This window comes from Gorilla gorilla, chromosome 12 (genome assembly GCF_029281585.2).
Source record: "Gorilla gorilla gorilla isolate KB3781 chromosome 12, NHGRI_mGorGor1-v2.1_pri, whole genome shotgun sequence".
Classification (NCBI taxonomy): Eukaryota; Metazoa; Chordata; class Mammalia; order Primates; family Hominidae; genus Gorilla; species Gorilla gorilla.
Window position 1 is genome coordinate 101,656,934 of NC_073236.2, and position 20,664 is coordinate 101,677,597.

The window sequence follows — 20,664 nt, forward strand, 5'->3', positions numbered from 1 at the left end:
GTTGATAACGTGAAATACCTTGTTAACTGGAGCCAAACTTAAATCCACAATAAAAGACTAGGCTTACGCCATTACTTGTTCTAAAGAAGGAGTACATTTACTTGAATTCTTTCTCATGATCCAACACTTGTCACGTGGACCTTACTTAAGGGCAGAGTTTCGTTCAGTAAAATATATTCACTTTATCATTCATTAAGCAGCGTTAAGTTTGTAGTCTTTGTCCTAGATTAAGATTTCTATTGACAGTTTGGGGCCAGATGACTTTTGGTTACGAAGGCTGTTCTGTGCATTGGAGGCTGTTTAACAGCATCCCTGGCCTCTACTTACTTGGTATTAGTAGTACCCCCATCTAGTTATGACAACCAAAAAGTCTCCAGACATGGCCAGATATCCCCTGGGGGGCAAAATCACTGTCCTTAATGTTGGGGATGTGATGACTAATACCCATTCCCTGTTCTCTAGGATCTCACAGACCTTGGCGAGGAGAGAGCCATTGCACAGTTAGTTACAATACCTCATGGAAGCGCACTGATGGTGCTATCCATCACAGCATATTTTGGGAGCAATCAGCCAGGGAAGTCCCCTGGCCAAGCCTTCATGGATGAGTAGGGTTAACCAAATGAAGCGTAGGCAGAGGGCAAAAGGTGACAGCAGTTGCAAAGCCACAAAGGTGAGCAACAGCTTGGGGTGTGTGAGGGACTTCTTGCCCATCTGCAAGGCAGCAGGTTGGCAGAAGTGATATTGAAGAGGCAGACAGCACTTTGTAAGGCTTCTCAGATGTTCTCTTCTGGGGAATGGGGAGTCTCAGGGAGGTCTGAGGCAGGGGAGAAACATGGTCAGATGTAAGTTGTAAACAGACTGGATTTGCAGCAGACAGGCTTGGAGGCTGTTGGAATAGGTAATCCAAGAAAAAGAAGATGAGGGTCTGAGCCCAGGCAGAGGGTGAGGGGCTGGAGAGGAGAGATGAAGAGGGGCCTGAGGGAGCACCATCATGGAACAGCAAGGGAGGCCCTTTTGCACCCATGGCCAGAGTTCTCCAGTTGCCCACATTCTCAGGGAAGGTACACAAACCATTTTATATATATATATATATAATTGTATATATATATATATGTATATATATATTATATAATATATATTATGTATATATATGTATGTGTATATATAACAAATCATTTTTATATGAAGTACACTATATATCATTTATATATATGTGATGAAGGTACATTCAATGAGAAGGTGATTAACCTAATTTTGCAACTAATTGTATTAGTCCATTTTCATATGGCTGTGAAGAAATACCCGAGACTGGGTGATTTATAAAGAAAAAGAAGTTTAATAGATTCACAGTTCGACATGGCTGGGGAGGCCTCATAATCACGGCAGAAGGCAAAGGAGGAGCAAAGCCATGTCTTGCATGGCGATAGGCAAGAGGGCATATGCAGAGGAACTGCCCTTTATAAAACCATCAGATCTGGTGAGACTTATTCACTGTCATGGCAACAGCACAGGAAAAACCTGCCACTATGATTCAGTTACCTCCCACTGGGTCCCTCCCATGACATGTGGGGATTATGGGGGCTACAATTCAAGATGAAATTTGGGTGGGGACACAGCTAAACCATATCACTAACCTAATTAGCCAGTGAAGCTTTTGACCAGTTTTTAATGTGTCGAGAAAGACAGGTCTACTTCAGTTTACAGATCTGCAGCAAATGGGTAATGTTTTGCCAACAAACTGTTCTCCATAAGAGAGCATGCCTTTGAATTTCCACCTGCTCCTCAGCAGATCCAAACTGTAGGGGGCCACCCTGGGAAATTTCTGGAATCAGGAGGTCTTCCACCACCACCAGCTGCTAATGCTGCTGCCACAGTTTCAGTTAGATGGAAATTGAGAGATAGATGAATGCTTAAAGAAGATTGCAGCGAGAAAGCAAAGTGCACACAGTGTATCCTGGAATGATTGGCAACTGGCTCTCAGGTGTCAGGAGTGTCAGGTTTGTGCAAATGTAATTGCAGTTTTTGCCATTACTTTTAATGACAAAAACAGCAATTACATTTGCACCAGCCTAACAGATTGCTTCTCCCAGAACCTCCAAAATCATTCCCTGTCGGTAACAAAGTTAGGGCACAGGTTACTTTCAAGTTCCTGTAAGTCAGAGGTCATGCATTATATACCACTCTGGCCCTTCCACAGAGCTGTGCGAAAGCAGACATTTAATAAGTATTTGTGAAAATGAATCAACATGATGATTGCATTAAGTTCTCCCCAGCCTAAATAACACTCCCAAGAGGAAAAAAAAACTCCCAAGAGGGAAGCAGGGATGATAGCTGAAATCTACAGGAGTGTAAGTGGAGTCAAGCCAAGCCTAGAAAATTGGTGGAAGGGGGTATTTCGACATGCAGAGCTGACCCCAAGCAAACCCAAGAATTAGACAAACTGTCTCTCTTTACCTTTATTCTCATGGCAACCCCTGGCTTCCCATGCTTCTCACCTAGGTTCTTAGGTTGGACCATGCCAGGTGGCACTCTGGGTCCCTCTGCTGCATGCAAACAGCTCCTCTATGATTTATTCTGACAAGCTCTATGATCTTGGAGGGAGTAGCCCCAAAGCTATTATGAGGTGATAGCAGAGACCTTCTTTCTTCTAGGACTGAAAACGTTTCTCTTCTTGGCTAACCCATATTATCTCTGTCCTGCTGTGAAGTTTGATTATATAAAGAGAGGATGGATGGGATTTGAATTAATTATACTGATTTCATCTGAAGGAAGTCTCTTATTCAAAATATCTTCCTTTTTGGTAGATCACTGAAGATTGTTTTGAGTTGAGCTCTGTGTTTAAAAAGAGTTGCTTTACATTAGAACATAATATTCTTAGCAGATTGAGATCAACATCCTAGGAATAGAAATTTTGCCTGGGACAGAGAGGAGAAAGGAGAAATGTTGCATTTTTACAGTAGACTTAGATGGCAAGGCAGTAAAAGGTTGGGGAGAGGTTCAAAAATGGAGATAGGAGAACAACAAGAGAAAGTGTGGCTTATATTGGGATTGTTCTCTAGGGTCCTGGTGGTAACCAGTTCTTCCAGGGCTTTGTGGTTGAGTTCCAAAGGTCACACAAACCCCTTGGCTCAGAATCTCTGATTGAGGAGAGGCTCTCTCTGCAGATCAGCACCAAGTTTCTTTGCTATTCTTTGCTATTCCCTGCTTTAGGGAAAGTTGGAGAAAGTAAAAAGAGACTAACAACAAGCCAGGGAGATATATCCTGAAATTCCTTAATGCTGTATGTAGAATTGAAGAGAGCTAGAGCTGGAAGGGCCCTTGGTGAGCCCCTAGTTTAGTGCTTTTTTTTTTTTTTTTTTTCCATAGCTGAGGCCCATAGAGGGTAACAGCCCACTCCAGGCATGCTGGTTCTAAGACTAAGGTCTGTCCAGTACCTGAATGACTGGTGCTGAGAATGGGGTATAGGATGGTCCTTTTTTTTTTTTTAATGCTCTGTCATCCAGGCTGGTGTATAGTGGCGCGATCTCGGCTAACTGCAACCTCCGCCTCCTGGGTTCAAGCAATTCCCTGCCTCAGCCTCCCGAGTAGCTGAGATTACGGGTGACTGCCACCATACCTGGCTAATTTTTGTAGTTTTAGTAGAGACGGGGTTTCACCATCTTGACCAGGCTGGTCTTGAACTCCTGACCTCGTGATTCACGCACCTCAGGCTCCCAAAGTGCTGGGATTACAGGCGTGAGCCAGCATTCCCGGCCAGGTTGGTCCTTTTTTAGGAAGCAAGAATACTTGTGCAGAAAGGAAGCCACACTGTTGCTGGGTGGCTTTAGTTAGATCTTTAGCAACTATTCATGCCATAGTTGAGATCTGGATTTTTTGCTTCCCGTTGATGTTTGCCATTAGGTTTATTAAAGCATCTTATGCCAAGCTGACAAAGGCATCCGAGTTGAGAGAGGGGGGCTTGAGGGAATGAGAAGAGGAGCCCAAGCCCATGCCTGAAGGAAACAGCCTCAGAACAAGGCAGCTTGGCTCAACACTCATGAGGCCATTGTCAGATGAAGCTCTATTTCATATCTGTATTTAGTTTCAATATAAAAAGATGTACTAGATTTATCCTGCAGCTAGAAAAATCCCAATGTAGGCCACCCTTTCTCTTGTTGGTCCCCTAGCTCCATTTCCGAACCCCTCCCCAACTGTTCACTGCTTTCCTTTCAGAAGACTTCCCCCATCCCTGCCTAGCCCATCTGCCTCTACTGCAAAATGCAACATTCCTCCTTTCTCTTCTCCAGACACAATTTCAGTTCCCAGAATGTCGATCTCAATCCACTGAGGATATTAAGTTCCAATGTAAAGCAACTCATTTTAAACAAAGTTTTTAAAAGTTCAGCTGAAAACTCCAGCTGCAAACCTCCCAGAGTAGATGTATCTCGGTTTAAGATGTGTGGCCTTAGAGCAAGTAAGTGTAATCCTCTCTCCTGAAAATACCCTAAACACAGATTCTCATAGAAACAAATCAGACAGAATTATTTTATGAACTATCCCAGCTTTCCTCCAGAACTGAAGATGGGCTGTAACATTCCTGCCTAGAAGTTTTTTGTTGTTAAATTCTGGTCATTTGTAATTGACATTTACTCCATGCCTAGAAGTTTTTAGGGAATAGACTTCAATGGACTGAGAGATGTAACAGTAAACCATATAGATTGTAACAAAATACCATAGGCATGAAAGACTTGTGACCTACAGGTGTAAGACAGAATGTCTGAAAAGTACACTCTTGCTTTCAGTATCCTAAATGGCATGAGTGAAAACCCTAATGACTTAAATCCTGATTCATAGCAAAAGATTTATGAAGATAGCCCAAAGGTATGTCTCCTAAAGTCACTGAGAAGAGACAACTCAGGCAAGGCAGAGAGAGCAAGAGAAAAATGCTCAGAAAAGAGCATCACACCAGGCTGTTTTACAAACAAGTCTTCTGCCCCTCCTCCCAAATGCAAAAGGTCTTTCTCTACAGCAGGTGCCTAACATGAGCAGCCTCATGGTGTTTTCAGTTTCCACAGCTGGATATATAATTCACTGGCTCCTGGGGAAAGCTGGATATTAGATCATTCACATGAAATCGTGACGTGAAATTTTCGGTGGAAATCCATCCGATTTTCATTTCTCTCATTAAGCACAGATGAAAAGTTGCCCCAGAACGTAAAAGGTCACTTCTATACCTTGGTTTTTCAATTTATCAGCCTTATTAGGAGTGGGAAAATTCAACCCACATGTCTCACTTCCCATATCCTTCCTCTAAGCATCCCTGGAGACCACCTCAGCAGTCCCATGACAAGCCCCCAGAAACACTTTAGATCATCTCATTAAATGTGTATCACAGTAGTTTCTCAATAGTTTGTTTGTTTGGCACATGAGTCTGTGCTAAAATCGGTGCTTTGATTAAAACAATAGGGGAGGAATTCACTGAATGCATTTGACTCCACCATACCCATTTGTGTCCACAAGGGAATAGTCTGGGTTCAAAATCATCAGGTAATAGGGAATCCTAATCACTTTCCATCCCATTCCTAAGGCCAATTCAGTTTTAGTATAAATAGCACAGAGGTGAAAGCCCATTCCAGGCTAGGTTTCCAGAGTAGGGAACTGCCCAGAGATTATCCTCCCTCCAAAAAAACCCTAGTGCATTACATTCTATACCTTCTCCCCTAGTCCATTTTATTTTCTGTATCAAAGAGAATGCTCAGGATTCAGCCCCCTCATCAGTAGCAAGACCACCTGACTTGGCCAAAGTCACAGCTAGAGTCTCTTTTACTCATGGAGTTCTTCAGGGACAAATCACTTCGCAAAGCACAGGATGTTTTTTTCAACAAGAGTCACTTCTAAGAAAGGGCTAGTGTTCCTAGTAAGTATTTGACTTGCTTCACTGCCAATAAAAGGGGTTGGACTGAGCAGCATTTGGCAGCCTCTTGATCCTGTTCACTTTATTAGAAAAGGCCGCCTTCATTTTCAGCCTTCCTGGAACCTTAATTTTTTTTGGCTTTCCCTCCAGAATGGTTTTGCTGGTCTGCCCACTGTCCTCTGAGAAGGGTGGCTGAAAGCAAAGTTGGAGTCACTCCCTACCCCAGTACCCTTTCCCAGCCTCTGATCCTCATATCTAGACCCCTCCAGGTTTTGGTCTGCCCTCCAAACAGCGAACCTCCAATATCATGACAGGCATGATTGTCTTGAGGCCTTCTAACTCCTCTCTGGAGTTAATACAACATAAAGTGCCACCGGATTTATTGCTTGCATTTGGCTTGGTCAGTGCACTCATTTTCTGCCAAGGGAAATATCAGCAGGGAGTAGAGACGAGTATGAGAACCAAACAAACATAGGTTTACTCCTTACTGAACTCCTTACTAAACAGAAAGAAAACCCATCATCTGTGTCCACATAACCATCTCCAGGAGGCTCACAAGTAAGTTCTCCTGACTTGAAGTTGGCAATTCCATATGCTTGGCAGAGGTTCTCGTACCTTCTGTTGTGTGTAAGAAGCGCTCTAAGACCTTGCAGAATTAGGAGAAATCGCCCTCTGAATAGCCTATGTGTTGTCTCCAATTCTCAGGGTTTTAGGAGGAATTTATTATAATTAATTTCCCATTCTCTTTTTTCCTCCTGCAAAACTTGGCTATGTGACCAGCTCAGCTCCTCTCACTAATATCCCATTCATCTCAGGCTCTTCTGCCCAGAGTTTCCTTTATCAGCCGCTAGTGCCTGGGGCCAGCTGCTGTTGCTGAAGCTCTTATATCAACTTTTCTTTCACTCCTGACCTCTGCTTCAGTTGGCTTCATTTTCTTAATATATTTGTATCTGAGATGGAATGAGAGTGCGGAGAGGGTAAAAAATGTTCTCCCAAGGCCGTGCCTACTTCTCAAAAATGAACTGAAAAATTGTCCAGTTAGCTGAGTGTCCAGTTAGCTGAGTCTCTTAGGCCTAAAAGCAATTTTTATCCTCAAATAATGAAAACTGAGCAAAAAGTATGAGTCTACGGAGACCAAATTCAGCAAATAATTGTCTTCATTTGCCATTTTCTTCCTGCCTGTAGTGACAAAGAAAAACTCCTCCAATGTTTTTCCATCTGGGCTCATTCACATGGAACCTTTGCTCAGGATGTGGAGAGGTGGGGAGGTTAGGCTGAGAGGAGGCCAGAAGCACTCCCGTGGAAAAATTCAGTTGGGATAAATGGGCAGATACAGGGAAACTCAGACCTCAGAAGAGCCCTTCCCCTGAATTCCCCAGCATCCTGTCCTCTGCCCCCACTCTGGGTTTTATGGTGGCCTCACTGCCTTTGGTGTATTTTTTTGTTTCCCAAACCCAAAGGAGTGAAGAAAGACACTGTGCTTTTCTTCCTGATAAGAACCTTGTACTATCTGGCCACATAAACCAAAAGACTTCACCAATCCTCTGTTCAAGTTTCTGCCATTTCTCCAGGAGCCGGAAGCTTCCTTTCCCAGGAAATGGCAAAGTATATGCCGGTGAGCCCTGGTCTATATAAAGATGCCACACTTTTCCTCCTCTGACAAATACCCGACCTTTGTGTGGAGCTCTGAGCAGCCAGACAACTCTCAGCCTGTTATTGGTGTCCCTGGATTCCTCTCAGTAGAAATGTAACCAAAATACAGGTTTAGTCACTTGCCACCTGCTTAGTCCAATGAACAAGAGCGGAGTCTGGTATAAGGAATGTGATTTTGTATTCCAAAGCTAGCTTAGGGAAGTACAGGCTGCCTGCCTTACGGGTACCACTTTGCTTTTGGAGCAGAAAGCAGAAACTTTTAAAAGGGGATTTGGCATGAATGGCATGCAAGGTAGGGCATGAGCAGGTGGGGGTCTGCGTGACTCGATTTGTGCCTTATCTACCAGGTGGTCGAGCTGGCACCATCCCGGGCAGAACTAGGTTGTAAAGTGGCCTTGTCTCGAGATACTCTCCAGGTGGGAGAGGGTTTCATAGTGGGCGTACTTTAGGTTGCGTATTGACTGTTGTCTTTTGAGGAAATCTCCTGGTAGGACAGAGTTCTGTCCTGGAACTTTTAAGTAAGCACATAGTCAGATAAGCTTGCCCTGTAGGGATGTCTGGTGGAGGGAAGGTAAAATATTATCATGGCATTTCTAAAGAGCTAAATAGGAAGTGGGGAACAGGGGAATAGGGGGAAAGAGAAAAGAGAAAATAAAAAATAATTCATTCTCTATCTCTTAGAAAAAATGGGGGGTACCTGGTTACAGAACTTCATGGAGTTCTCAACATTAAAAATTCCACTGCACTCTTGATGGGATCACCTCCCAGAAGCTGAGCGATATGGCATCATTTTTCTTTCCTCTACTCTGACTCCCAACATATACGTCCCCCAACCCCCAAAGTTTGCCTCCTTATGTTATGAGCAGATGAACTCATTCATCCTTATAGCTCTAGTACACCCACCTAATGGGGTACATTGTCCTTAGTAGGTCCTTAGTAAGCTCTAATCAGAATTCAGTAAGTGGCTACTTTTGGTTCTTGAACACCAACACACACAAAAATTGGACATAACCATGATTTATTCTCATTCCTTGTCATCTTCATTTCAGTCTGTTCCTCAATTCCTTGCTAACAGTCCTGAATGCCCAGGATTCTCAAATAGATCTATCTCTTTGCATTTTGCTTTGGCTATAAAGTTTTCTCTCCTCTCTCATTCCACAATAAATCCCCAGAGAGCTGCTTCCCTCAGAACTGACCTGTTAATGGGTGATGATAGCTGAATTCTATTGGAATCATTGCATTTTATCTGATGCCTCCATGTAAAAACAGAACTAGGCACCACCAAGAGCTATTGAGGAAGTTACTTTTGACCAATGGTAGGCATTGCCAGTGATATCAGTTTTATTTCTTAGAAGCTTATCTCTTCAGTGTGCTCACAAAGATGCACCTGAATGATTCGATGTTCTCTGATATTTGAGGACAAGTATACCAGGAGCTGTGTCTGTGTAGCTCAAACTTGCCCAAACAATAGAAACCAGCAAAACCAGCAAGCTGAGGAAACTGATTAGATGTTAGCATTCAGAGTCAAACTGAATAGTTTATGACACGCTAGTTGGAATCAAACCAAGACATGGGAGTTCAGGACTTGCCACTGGCAGCAAAAAGAGCATAGCTCCCTCTTCCCAGGAACCCTATTTTGGCTCAGCTTTAGAAGTCACATTTCGTGATCTTTTCTTCTCTTTCTTCCCCCATGTCTCTGTGCAGACTGACCTCACCCTGACTGTCTGTATTAGTTTCCTAGGGCAGCCATAATAAATCACAACAACTTGGTGGCTTAAAGCAACAGAAATTTATTCTCTCACAGTTGAGAAGGTCAAAAGTCTAAAAATCAAGGTGTTGGCAGGTTTGGTTCATTCTGAAGGCTTGAAGGAGAATTCATTCCATGCCCTTCTCCAGACTTCTGGGGGTGCTGGCAGTCTTTGGTGTTTTTGGCTTGGGGGTGCAGAACTCCAACGTCTGCCTTCATCTTCACATGGCCCTCCCTCTGGGTCTCTGGGTCTGTTTTCCCTTCTCTTCTAAAGATGCCAGTCATTGGATTTGGCTCCTCAGTCCAGCCCCTACCTCCAGGATAAAGTCATCTCAAGACACTTAATTACATCTGTAAATACTATTTCCAGATAAGATCCCATTACAGATACAGGGATTTAGGACTTGGACGTACCTTTGGGAAGAGGGGCGGCACAATTCGACTGACTCCTCAGTCTAAGGGAAGCAATGTGAAGTGGTAGTAAGAGTTAAACATAGGACTTTGGAGATCTTTTCCTCGGTTGGGGTCCCACTTCTGCCACTGACTGGCTCTGTGGATTTTGGTTAAGTGCTTTACCACTCTGTGATTCATTTGTAAAAAGGAATGACACTCTGTTTTCATAGAAGTATGACAATCCTTTTTTATAGCAATAGGAAGTATTGCGATGTAATTAAACAGATGTAGTGTCTAAAACAGTTCTAGCACAAAGAAGTGGCAAGCAAATAGGAGATTCGTTTTCCTTTCCTTTGATCTTATCCATCCTGTAGACTGCAGCTTTGTGGGCTTCTTGTGTCTCACTGTCCTCCAGTACCTGGTTTCTGAGACATTCACTGGGCACTCACATTGGTCAGAATTTTATCTAAGAAAATGACAAATTTCCCAACTACATTATAAGTAGACATCTAATTATTCTTTGTATGTTTTATAGAATCCTGTATGGTGTGCTGCATTCAGTAGGTAATCGATGTACGTTTGTTAATTATTATTTTATGAAAAATGAAAATCTCACATTTAAAGACTTCCAGAGAGGGAAGGGAAAAAAAACCTCCTTGGAAAATTCTTCCTGTGTGTAAATGAAAGGCAGAGCCCACAATTTAAGCAGGTTGATGTTCCTCCTAGTCCGATGGTATTTTGCTTTAGGGATGTGGCCATTTCAGGCTGCTGAGAATTAAGTGGCTGGAACCAAATGGTATCAGTAATCAGGCCAGTCAAGATAAAGTCTAGGCAGCAGGAAATGTATGAAGTAGGGTCTGGAGTCTGAGAGAACATAAGAGAATTCTCAGGATGTGGGCGGGAATACTAACAGATTTGGAAACAAGGTTCCCATAAGCCTGGAGACTTATTTCCAAGAAGGTTTCTCATCAGATTTTGTTTTAACAACTCTTTGAGAGAGAGTATTATGCTTTTATTTGTTAAAGTGTCCAGATTACTTTAGTGTACTTGCTCGGTAAGTCCATCTGAGACTTAAATCTGTCTAGTCAGACCCTCTCATTGTTGAATCAGACACCAAAGATGTGCTCAGGAAGATCTGGGAAGCCTGCAGAGAGGTCTGCATTCTGTGTTGGCTGAGGGACCATCCCTCAGGCTGTTCATTACTGAAATGCACTCTGCTAAAAGTTAGCATGAGTCTGGCTGCAAGGACCATGACATCCTTCTCTGAGCCCCTCTTGCCCAGCCCAGCTTGGGCTGCCCTCTGAGAAAGTTGCCAGCCTACCATATTGAAGATAAATGTTGCTTGGCCCTGTCCAGATGACAGGGATTCAGCCATGCCAGGTTCAGACTTGCTTGGGCAGTTAGTTCCCTCTTGGATGCCAAAGTCTGCTGAGGCAATGGATATCATTAGCTGTCAGCGGTGTGCTGAGATCAGCTTGCAATGTCTGCTGAGATCAGTTTGCAATATCTCCTGAGAGCCAATTGTGTGCATCTCTTCTAAACTCTGCATTCAATGACATCACATTAACAGCTTGAAATTAACTCTGGTGGGAGTATTTTCGTCATGGAAATTGGCAAACTCTACAAATCAGGACTTTCTCTCTTCCCAGTCCTCATCCTACCCCACTTCTGGGCATGCTGACATAGCAATCATTCACTCTTTCTAGGAAGACTCTCTTCATCCAGTTTCCAGGAGGCCACATTTCTCAATCTGCTTTTCTCAATTTCTTCTTTTGACACTGGAATGCCTCAGGATTCCATTCTTCAACCTCTTCTCTTCCTACACCGATTCGTTGGTGGTCTCATTCAGTTACATGTCTCTAAATTCCATCTTTATGCTGAGGACTCAAAATGTATATTACCAGTTTGGACTTCTTTGAATTCCAGCCCTGTATATCCAGTTGCCTACCTTATTTTTCTCTTGGATATTAAGTAGACATCTCACCTTAAAATGAGTAGAATTGAAATTCCCTCCAGAACCTGCTTGATCTACAGTCTTTTCCGTCTTAGAATGGCAACTTCCAGCTTCTCAGGTCAAAAACTTTGGAGTCATGTTTGACATCATCATTTCTTTCACAACTACACGTGCAATCCACCGGCAAATCCTGTTGGCTCTGCCTTTGAAGACATCTGGAACCTGACCACTTCTTATAATTGGTGGTAATTACTCTCAAGTCTAGATTTTTGCAACTCTTTTGCTCTCCTGTTTCTCCCTTGGATGCTTACCATCTTTCACTCAGTGTGAAAGCCCCAGTCATTACAATGGGCTGCCAGGCCCTATTGAGTTGACACCTTCTTACTTCTCTGACCTTATCTCCTACTGACTCCATTTTGGGCACATGAGCCTCCTCCTGGTTTCCACAACATGGTGGGTTTCTTTACATCCTCAGCCTGTGTACTGGTTGTTCTTTCTGCTCTCTTCCAGGAAATTGCTTAGTGTTCTTCCTCATCTCTTTCACCAACTGTCTCAACTGTTATCTGATTCTTACTGAGGTCCACCCTGACCATTTTTTTTGGTAAAGAAACAGAAAACAATAGTAACAACAACAAAAAGGGCCACCTTGAATACCCACTCCCACCTCCCATCGCTTGCTTTATTTTTTCCCATAGCATTTATCACCTTCTAACATACATATCTTTTATTTATTTATTTCATTTATGTTTTCCCCTCTCCTCTAGAATATAAACTCTATGACAGCAGGGATTTTGGTCTGCTTGGTCACTGTTGTATCTCCAGGGCTTATAAAAGTCCTGATCTACAGTACAGTTGATTCTCATTATTTGTAATATAAGTTATGCTCTATAAAGTCACTGCAAACAATGAATTAGCAAATATTGAACCACTGCTCCTAAGGGAAATGCAGGTTTAGGTTCCAGTGAGCCTCTAGTTACATTTTTGCCAACTGATCAATAGATAACCTTACTTTATGTGTGTTTCTGATTAAAGATGCCTTACTTAATATATATTGTTGATTCATCAGCATTGAGCTCACAGCCAAGAGCACTTTAAGTCATGCCTGAGCAAGGTGTAGCTAACACATGTATTTTCTCTGTAAGGCACATCACAGCCTTATTGTTTTTAGGAATACTAGACTTGAGGGTCATTTTTAGAGAGTGAAATTGCTAACAAAACCACAAAAGTTTGAAAAATAAGGCACTTGGTTGACCATAGAAGGTCACTTGTTTACAGTATGAGAATGGAAACACGAGGGCAGAGTATTGCCTTGTTCACCTTCGTCTGTTGACGTGCACATAAGGTAACTCAATATTTTGCCACTTGGTGCATGCCTACAAATGCCTGCAAAAACTCTGTGAATACTGATTTGGGGGTTACAAATAAATTTTAGTTAGTAGGCAAATTTACAAATGCAAAAATCTTCTAATAGTGGGGATCAGCTGTATATTCTCAACATCTACTTATTGAGAATATAAACTTGATTCTCTAACACACACGTGGCCTCTGGAAATCTTGAAGTTAAACATCTGTAGGGCCTCTACCTAGTGTAATTTGGATAGTTCCTTAGAGCTGCATGTCTTAATGTCTTCTTCCACTTTTTCCTTATCTTGGTTTGAAAGGCTAGGAAAGGATTCACTCCTTTGGGCTTCAAAACATCCTTGTTATATTGAACATGTGTTATAAATAATCAGGACTGGAAACACAGAAGTCAGGGTGAGCTGAGGAGGGGAGAAGAGCAGATAGCACTTCCTCATTTGTGCATTAACACATGATGAGTGGCAAATTGTATTTTCCAAAGATGGCCAGTGTCTCCTATTGTCTGTACTCTTCTACGGTGTGACCTTAGTTCCCCCTCATCAAGACGTGGAGTCCACTTGAATCTGAGTGGGCTTGTAATTGTTCAAACAGTAGAGTAGGGAAAGTGATACTGCTTGACTTCTGAGGCTAAATCATAAAAAGTGACGCAGCTTCCTCTTAGTTTTCTAGAACACTAGTTCTTGGAGCCTTGAGTCTGAATACCTAGGCCACCATGTTGTGAACACACCAACCCATGTATAGAGGCCATGGGTAGGTAATGAGTCACCTATCCTAGTCTTTGAGTCCTATTAGCATAGGAACCAGACCTGTGAGGAAGGGAGCCTTGAGATGATATTTGCTCCCAGCCATCAAGTAACCGTTGGCCTTTGCTTCTTTCCAGCTAAGGTCCAAGACATTGTGGAACAGAGACAAGCCATTTCTACTGTGTCCTTATTGAATACCACCTGGCCCACAGTATCCCTGACCATAACAAAATGGTAAGGGATTAAGTGGTAAAGTCATTACATGTTTTGAAGGTGGTTAATTCTATGGTAAGTGACCAGACAAATGGTTCTAAATTCACTTGTGTTGCTAGTGTCATAAGACAAAATTACAACAAATTTGGTTTAAAGATCTTAATTGTTGCCTGTGCTTTTGAGGTCTTAGCCATAAAATCTTTGCCTAGATCAATGTCCTGAAGCATTTCTCCTGTGTTTTCCTCTAGTAGTGTTACAGTTTCAGATCTTACATTTATGTCTTTAATCCATGTTGTGTTGATTTTTGTATATGGTGAGAGGGATCCAATTTCATTCTTCCGGATATGGATATCCAGTTTTTCCAACACCATATATTGAAGAGAGTATTTTTTCCCCAGTGTATGTTCTTGGCACCTTTGTTGAAAATAGTTTGCTTTAAATACGTGGATTTATTTCTGGGTTCTCTATTCTGTTTCACTGGTCTATATGTCTTTTTATACTAAATATCATGCCATTTTGGTTACTATACGTAACCAAATGTAGTATATTTTGAAGTCAGATTGTGTAATGCCTACCACTTTGTTCTTTCTACTCAGTATTGCTTAGCTATTTGGGGTGTTTTGTAGTTCCGTATAAACTTTAGGATTATTTTTCTATTTCTGTGAAGAATGTTATTGGTATTTTGATAAGAGATTGAATCTGTAGATTACTTTGGGTAGTATGGTCATTTTAACAGTATTAATTCTTCCAATTCATGGGCATGGAATGTCTATTTGTTTGTGTCTTCTTCAATTTCTTTCATCGGAAAGAATTTATTAAATTTGATTAAATTTATTCCTAGACAGTTAATTTTTTATAGCTATTTTAAATGGGATTACTTTCTTGATTTCTTCTTCAGCAAGTTAATTATTGGTATATAGAAATGCTATTGATTTATGTATGTTGATTTTGTATTCTGCAACCTTGTTAAATTCATTTATCAGTATAGCCATTATAGAAAACACTATGGAAGTTTCTCAAAAAATTAAAAATAGAACTACCATATGATCCAGAAATCCCACTGCTGGGTATTTATCCAAAGGAAAAAAAAAATCAATATATCAAAGGGAGACCTGCACTGCCATGTTTATTGCAGCACTATTCACAATAGCCAAGATACGGTATCAATCTAAGTGTCCATCAACAGATGAATGGATAAAGCAAATGTGATACACACACACACACACACACACAATGGAATACTATTAAGCCATAAAAAAGAATGAAATTCTATCATTTGCAGGAACATGTATGGAATTGAAGGGCATTTTGTTAAGTAAAATCAGCCAGGCACCGAAAGACAAATATTGCATATATTCTTACTCATATGTGGGAGCTAAAAAGATGGATCTCATGGAGGTAGAGAAAAGAATGGTAGCTACTAGAGGCTATGAAGGGTGTGTGGGATGAAGAGAGGTTGGTTAATAGGTACAGACATATAGTTAGACGGAATAAGTGCTAGTATTCAGCCTCAAAGTAGGGTGACTATAGTTAACAAAAACATATTGTGTATCTCAAAATAGCCAGAAGAGAAAATTTGAAATGTTCCTAGCTCAAAGAAATGATACATGTTCAAGGCGATGGATATCCTAAATACCCTGATTTGATCATTACACATTCTATGGCTGTGTCAACATATCACACACACCCCATAAATATGTATAATTATTATGTATCAAAAACTTTACATAAAAAACATTAATTTGCTGTATTTTTGATTCTATAATTGGGCAGCACTTTATTCCATAAAATAGAATGAGTGTTCTGATGAGCCAAGAAGAGGAGGTTGGTTTTACAGACAGGAAAGGGCTGTGGAAAGCAGAAAAAAAAAACAAACAAAAAAATGTGGATTGGTCATTTCAAAGTTTCTTTTCATGTAAAGGTTAAAGCAGAGGGGACTTTCTTGTCATGCTGGCACTGGATCTAGGTCAGTGTTGGAGACGATGTCTGGGACTCAGGGCCTTCGCAGATCACAGAGGCTGGTCTTGCACAACCTCTAAAAGGCCAGGCCAGGCCATGGCTTACCTAAGAGCTGAGCCCAGGGAAGCCCTAGGTCCTTTCCTGGCATCTTAGAGGGAACCATGTCTTACTGGCTCAGGCTAGACTTGCACATTAATCCATGAGTTGACTTTGGATCTTACAGGCTCAAAGGGTGGTCTTTGGGAGCAGGAAGTGATCAGGACCCTGGTCAGATTCATATATCTGCAACTGAGCCCACTCAAAGAAATAAATAGAAAAATTATATATTTTTGGTTATTTGCCTTAATGTCACACATTATCATTAGGCCAAAGGCCTTCTGAGGTATATGCGTGCAAGGTGATTTTTTAGTGTTTTTTTTTTAATTCTCTCTTTTTCTATAAATTTTAATGATGACTTGAGTATAAGACAAGATGATCCACTCTGCAGCACCAAAGGTGGGCAAGAGAAGAGATCAGAATCTGGTATGAGACTGAAAATCACTGTGGCAACCAGCTTCAGTGGGTCAGCTGGGGTTGGCTCTGAAGAAACTGTGTTCCATTTGTATAGCAGACAGGAGCCCATGGGGTTCCCATCAGCTAGCACTGGGAGTGGACTTCAGAGACTGCACGGGCTGCTGTTGGACTGGTCTAGGGGATGGGGGAGGAGGGAAGATGCCTGTGAGGCAAGGCAGAAGGGCCTCTAGACCTCAGACTGAGGGTCAGGGAAGACCTATCTTCCTAAAGGTGCTGGGGAATAGTTAGGCTAGCAGATCAGAACAGGTCAAAAGAATAAGCACTATGGCAGAGGCTATTGTGGGTTTGGGGAAGGGGAGAGAGAATAAAGGGAGGAGAGATCTGCAGCTTGTGTGCCTACACTGTTTCTCAGAAGCCTAGGCCTGGGAGCTGGTTAGCAGCAAGAACACACAATAGAGAAAGCCCCATAATTGTCCTGGCTCCTGGCACTGGGAGAGTGACTTAGTTCTCATGGCGAGGAGCTCTCTGAGAGTATCACCCGGGCAGAAATGTAAGGAGCATGCCTGGTTTTGGCCAGTCATTGCCATGTTTGCAATAACATGGCTGTGGGCCAATATCATTAGGCAACTTTGTGACTTGGTCATTGAGCAATGATCAAGGTCCTATTTGAAAGCTAAGGTCAAGCTTATGAAGCAATGCCAGCTTGTAACATCGTGCAGGTTTATTTAACACAGATGAAACCAAGACATATCTTTACCATCCAGGAGTAAATTATCCCAGGCACAGGGAAAGATGAAGTAGGAATGTTTCTTTTGGTGTCTTCCATGTCTAGTTTCAGAGACCCCATTCAGCTCCCATCTCACTCTGTATCTCACCCCTGGCCTGTGCTCTATTCTCTCAGGGCCATGATCCTTCCTTTAGTCTTCCTCCATCTCTCCATCCCTCTCTCCTTCCTTCTTTCCTCAAATATATTTTTTGAAACAGTACTCATGATTTTATGTTTTAATTTCAACTTTTATCATAGATTAAAAGGTACACATGCAGGTTTATTACATGGGTAAACTGCATCACCCTGAGGCTTGGGATCCCAGTGATCCCATCACCCAGGGAATAAGTATAGGACGCAACAGGTGGCACTTCAGCCCATGCCCCCTGCTCCCTTCCCTCCCCATCTAGTGATCCCCAGTGCCTATTGTTCCCATCTTCGTGATCATGTGTCTTCAACGTTTAGACCCCACTTACAAGTGATAACATGCAATATTTTGTTTTAGGTTCTTACATTAGGTCATTTATGGAGGTCATAATGCCTTCCAGCTCCATCCATGTTGTGAAAGGACATGATTTCATTCTTTTTTATGGCTGCATAGTATTCCATGGTGTATTTGTACCTCATTTTCTCTCTCCAATCCACTGTTGATGGGCTCTTAGGTTGATTCCATGTCCTTGCTATTGTGAATGGTGCTGCAATGAACATATGAGCATATGTGTCTTTAAGATAGGATGAATTACTTTCCTTTGGGTATATACTCAGTAGTGGGATTGCTGGGTCTAATGGTTGTTCTATTTTGAGTTCCTTGAGAAATCTCCAAACTGTCTTCCACAGTGGCTCAACTAGTTTGTGTTTCCATTAAGAGCATATAAGCTTTCCCTTTTCTCTGCAGCCTCACCAGCAACTATTATTTTCTGTCTTTTTATAATAGCCATTCTGACTGGTGTGAGATGTTATCTCATTGTGGTTTTGATTTGTGTTTCTCGAAATTATGGAATGCTGCATAAATTTGTGTGTCATCCTTGTGAAGGTGTCATCCTTGTGAAGGGGCCGTGCTAATGTTCTCTGTATTGTTCCAATTTTAGTACATGTACTGCCGAAGCAAGCACTTGAATATTTTTTGAGCACCCACTATGTGCCAAGGGTAGAGCACAAAGTCTCTTCTCGCATGGATCTTATATTCTAGTCAGGCGAGACTTACTACAAACAAACATAGACCCATTGAACATATCAGGTGGTAAAAGGTGCCACGAAGGAAAATGAAATAGGGGAAGGGTACACTCAGCATGTCCAGGAAAGACTGGTCTGACAGGATGCTCTCTGAGCAGAGCCTTGGAAGCAGTGAAGGGGAAGCCAGATGGGTATGTGGGGGCGAAAACAACGGGGGCCCAAGGCCTCAGGTGGGAGCCATTCCCGAATCAGCAGGGAGGCCTGTGTGGCCACTGATGAGTCAGACAGAGAGGAGGTGGGAAGAGATGAGGTCAGAGGGAACTGAGGGTCAGATGGTATGGTAAGAGCTGGCTGTATCTGAGTCAGCTTCAGGAATTTGTCTTCCCAGGGTCAGTTTTCTTAGTGGCTTCTTAATTACTGAAGATACATCAAAACTAAAATGAATGAATCTGAAGTGTCCTTTCAATTTTGGGGGAGAAATACTTGAACAAGGGGCACCTCCCTTCAAACCCCACAGTTATCTGCTTTTGAAAGCTTTGCTTCCCTTCTCCTCTCTAAAAGTTGTTTCCAGGCTGAGGAGCTGCGGGGGTGGCAGGAGAAGGGGGACTTCCTGAAGCAGGAACAGAAAACACCAGACTGTTCCCTGGCAATAAGCCTCCTCCCACCCAGCAGACATCTCAGTGGGGGAGGTGAGGCAGGAGTTGGGTGACGCGTCGCATGTGGCCTGGCCCCACTGTCCCTGCCCTCCTCACAACGGGCCTCAGCTTCTTGTGGCTTAAAACCTCTCAGGTGTCAACCAGTTCTTTTTCCTGAAGCAAGGGCAAGCTTTGGGATTCTGTAAGCCTTGAAAAAAATGTGCTCACAGACTTGTGGTAATCTCATGGCTCTCACTTGCTTTTCTGGAACTCTTTCACTTTACATCTGTGGGGTTGAATCACCAAAAAATGTTCAGCTAAGTTTGCATGTCAAAATAAATTAATGACCGTTTTGTTTTTCTACTGAGAATGGGGGACCCAAGGGGTCAAGTGGCATTTTAAAAAGTATGCATTTGACCTGTGGAACAAGAGACAGCCTTTAGTTCTAAACAGGAAAGTCAGTGGTAGTATTTAGTCAAAAGAGGGATAGAGCTCATGCTTTCTTTTCTTCCTCTTTCTTTTTTAAAGGACCAAATTCTTGACTGAAAGTTCTATTTTTGTGAGGAATGAAGGCCTTTGTATAAGGAACGCTCAATCTCTCCCAGCACTTTTCTTTCTTACTAAAAAAAAAAAAAAAAAAAAAAAAAAAATCTAAGAACTTCTATTACTAAAAAACTACCTAAGAACTTCTGTTCTTTCTCCTTCCGTGTGTCTGTCTGAGATACCGAAATTCACCCAAGAAACAAAGTATCACATGAGCATCAGCAATAGATAAAAATGACTAAAACCAATAAAGCCAACTTACTGAAGAGATTCTGCCTTGTGTTCCAGATGGGCACGTACTTGGCCTTACTTGCCCGGTGATGTATTTCTACCCCTGACATCTGCCTTTTCTACTACACATAATTTCTGCATCATCCCTTGTTTCTTCCCTTACTTGAGTTTTTAAACCCCAGACTATTTACTGGATTTTCACCTTTATAAGCTATCACCATCTCTGTAGAAATTTCTGACATCAACTCATTTCTGGTCACCAGTCATTGCTTCAGAGTTGGTCTTAATAATCACCCTCACCTTCCCAGGGTTACTCTTTTTGATACAGTGCCCAACAATATCCCGCTCTTACACATGCTGATCCTGTGCCACCAAGATAACTACATCCCAACCTAGCCAGGGGCTAGACAATATAGTATGGAATCCCTTGAAAATGAAAGTGCTTGTGCTAGACGTGAAGCATTAAAAATCAGGCGAAGATCCAGGATTTGTGATGCTCTTGATGACAGAATCATTTTGATTCCTTCTCATGGCTTACAGGAGGGAAGGACAAAGTGAGTCACCAGTCCCAACAGTAGATACTTTTTGATGATGGTTTGTACTTCATCTTCCAGGGCCCAAAAGATCAGTTTTAATATTCCAGTTTAATTTTGAAGGCAGAAGCAAAAAATTCTTCGAGAATCCTAAGTGCAAAGAACCAACTGACTCTGTTTCTGTGTTACTTGATTTTCTTGCTGCCTTAGCAGCCCCTTTAGCATCTTCCTCTGCTTAGGCCATTTGTTAGAAAGGTAGAGTGAGAGCTAAGCATGAGTATAAGAAAGATTCATGGAAGAGTACTTTTTATTCATTATTCACTGATTCAGTAAATATTTATTAAACATCTACACTA

General features: G+C 42.1%; 1 non-coding gene and 1 pseudogene across 1 annotated transcript; both read right to left on the reverse strand.

Moving 5' to 3' along the window:
- LOC101134634 (large ribosomal subunit protein uL30-like) overlaps positions 1 to 20,664 on the reverse strand; it is a 151,062-nt pseudogene that overhangs the window by 69,943 nt on the left and 60,455 nt on the right.
- On the reverse strand, positions 18,200 to 18,305 carry LOC115933705 (U6 spliceosomal RNA). Its single transcript, XR_004069559.3, has one exon. It is a non-coding gene; the product is annotated as a U6 spliceosomal RNA (small nuclear RNA).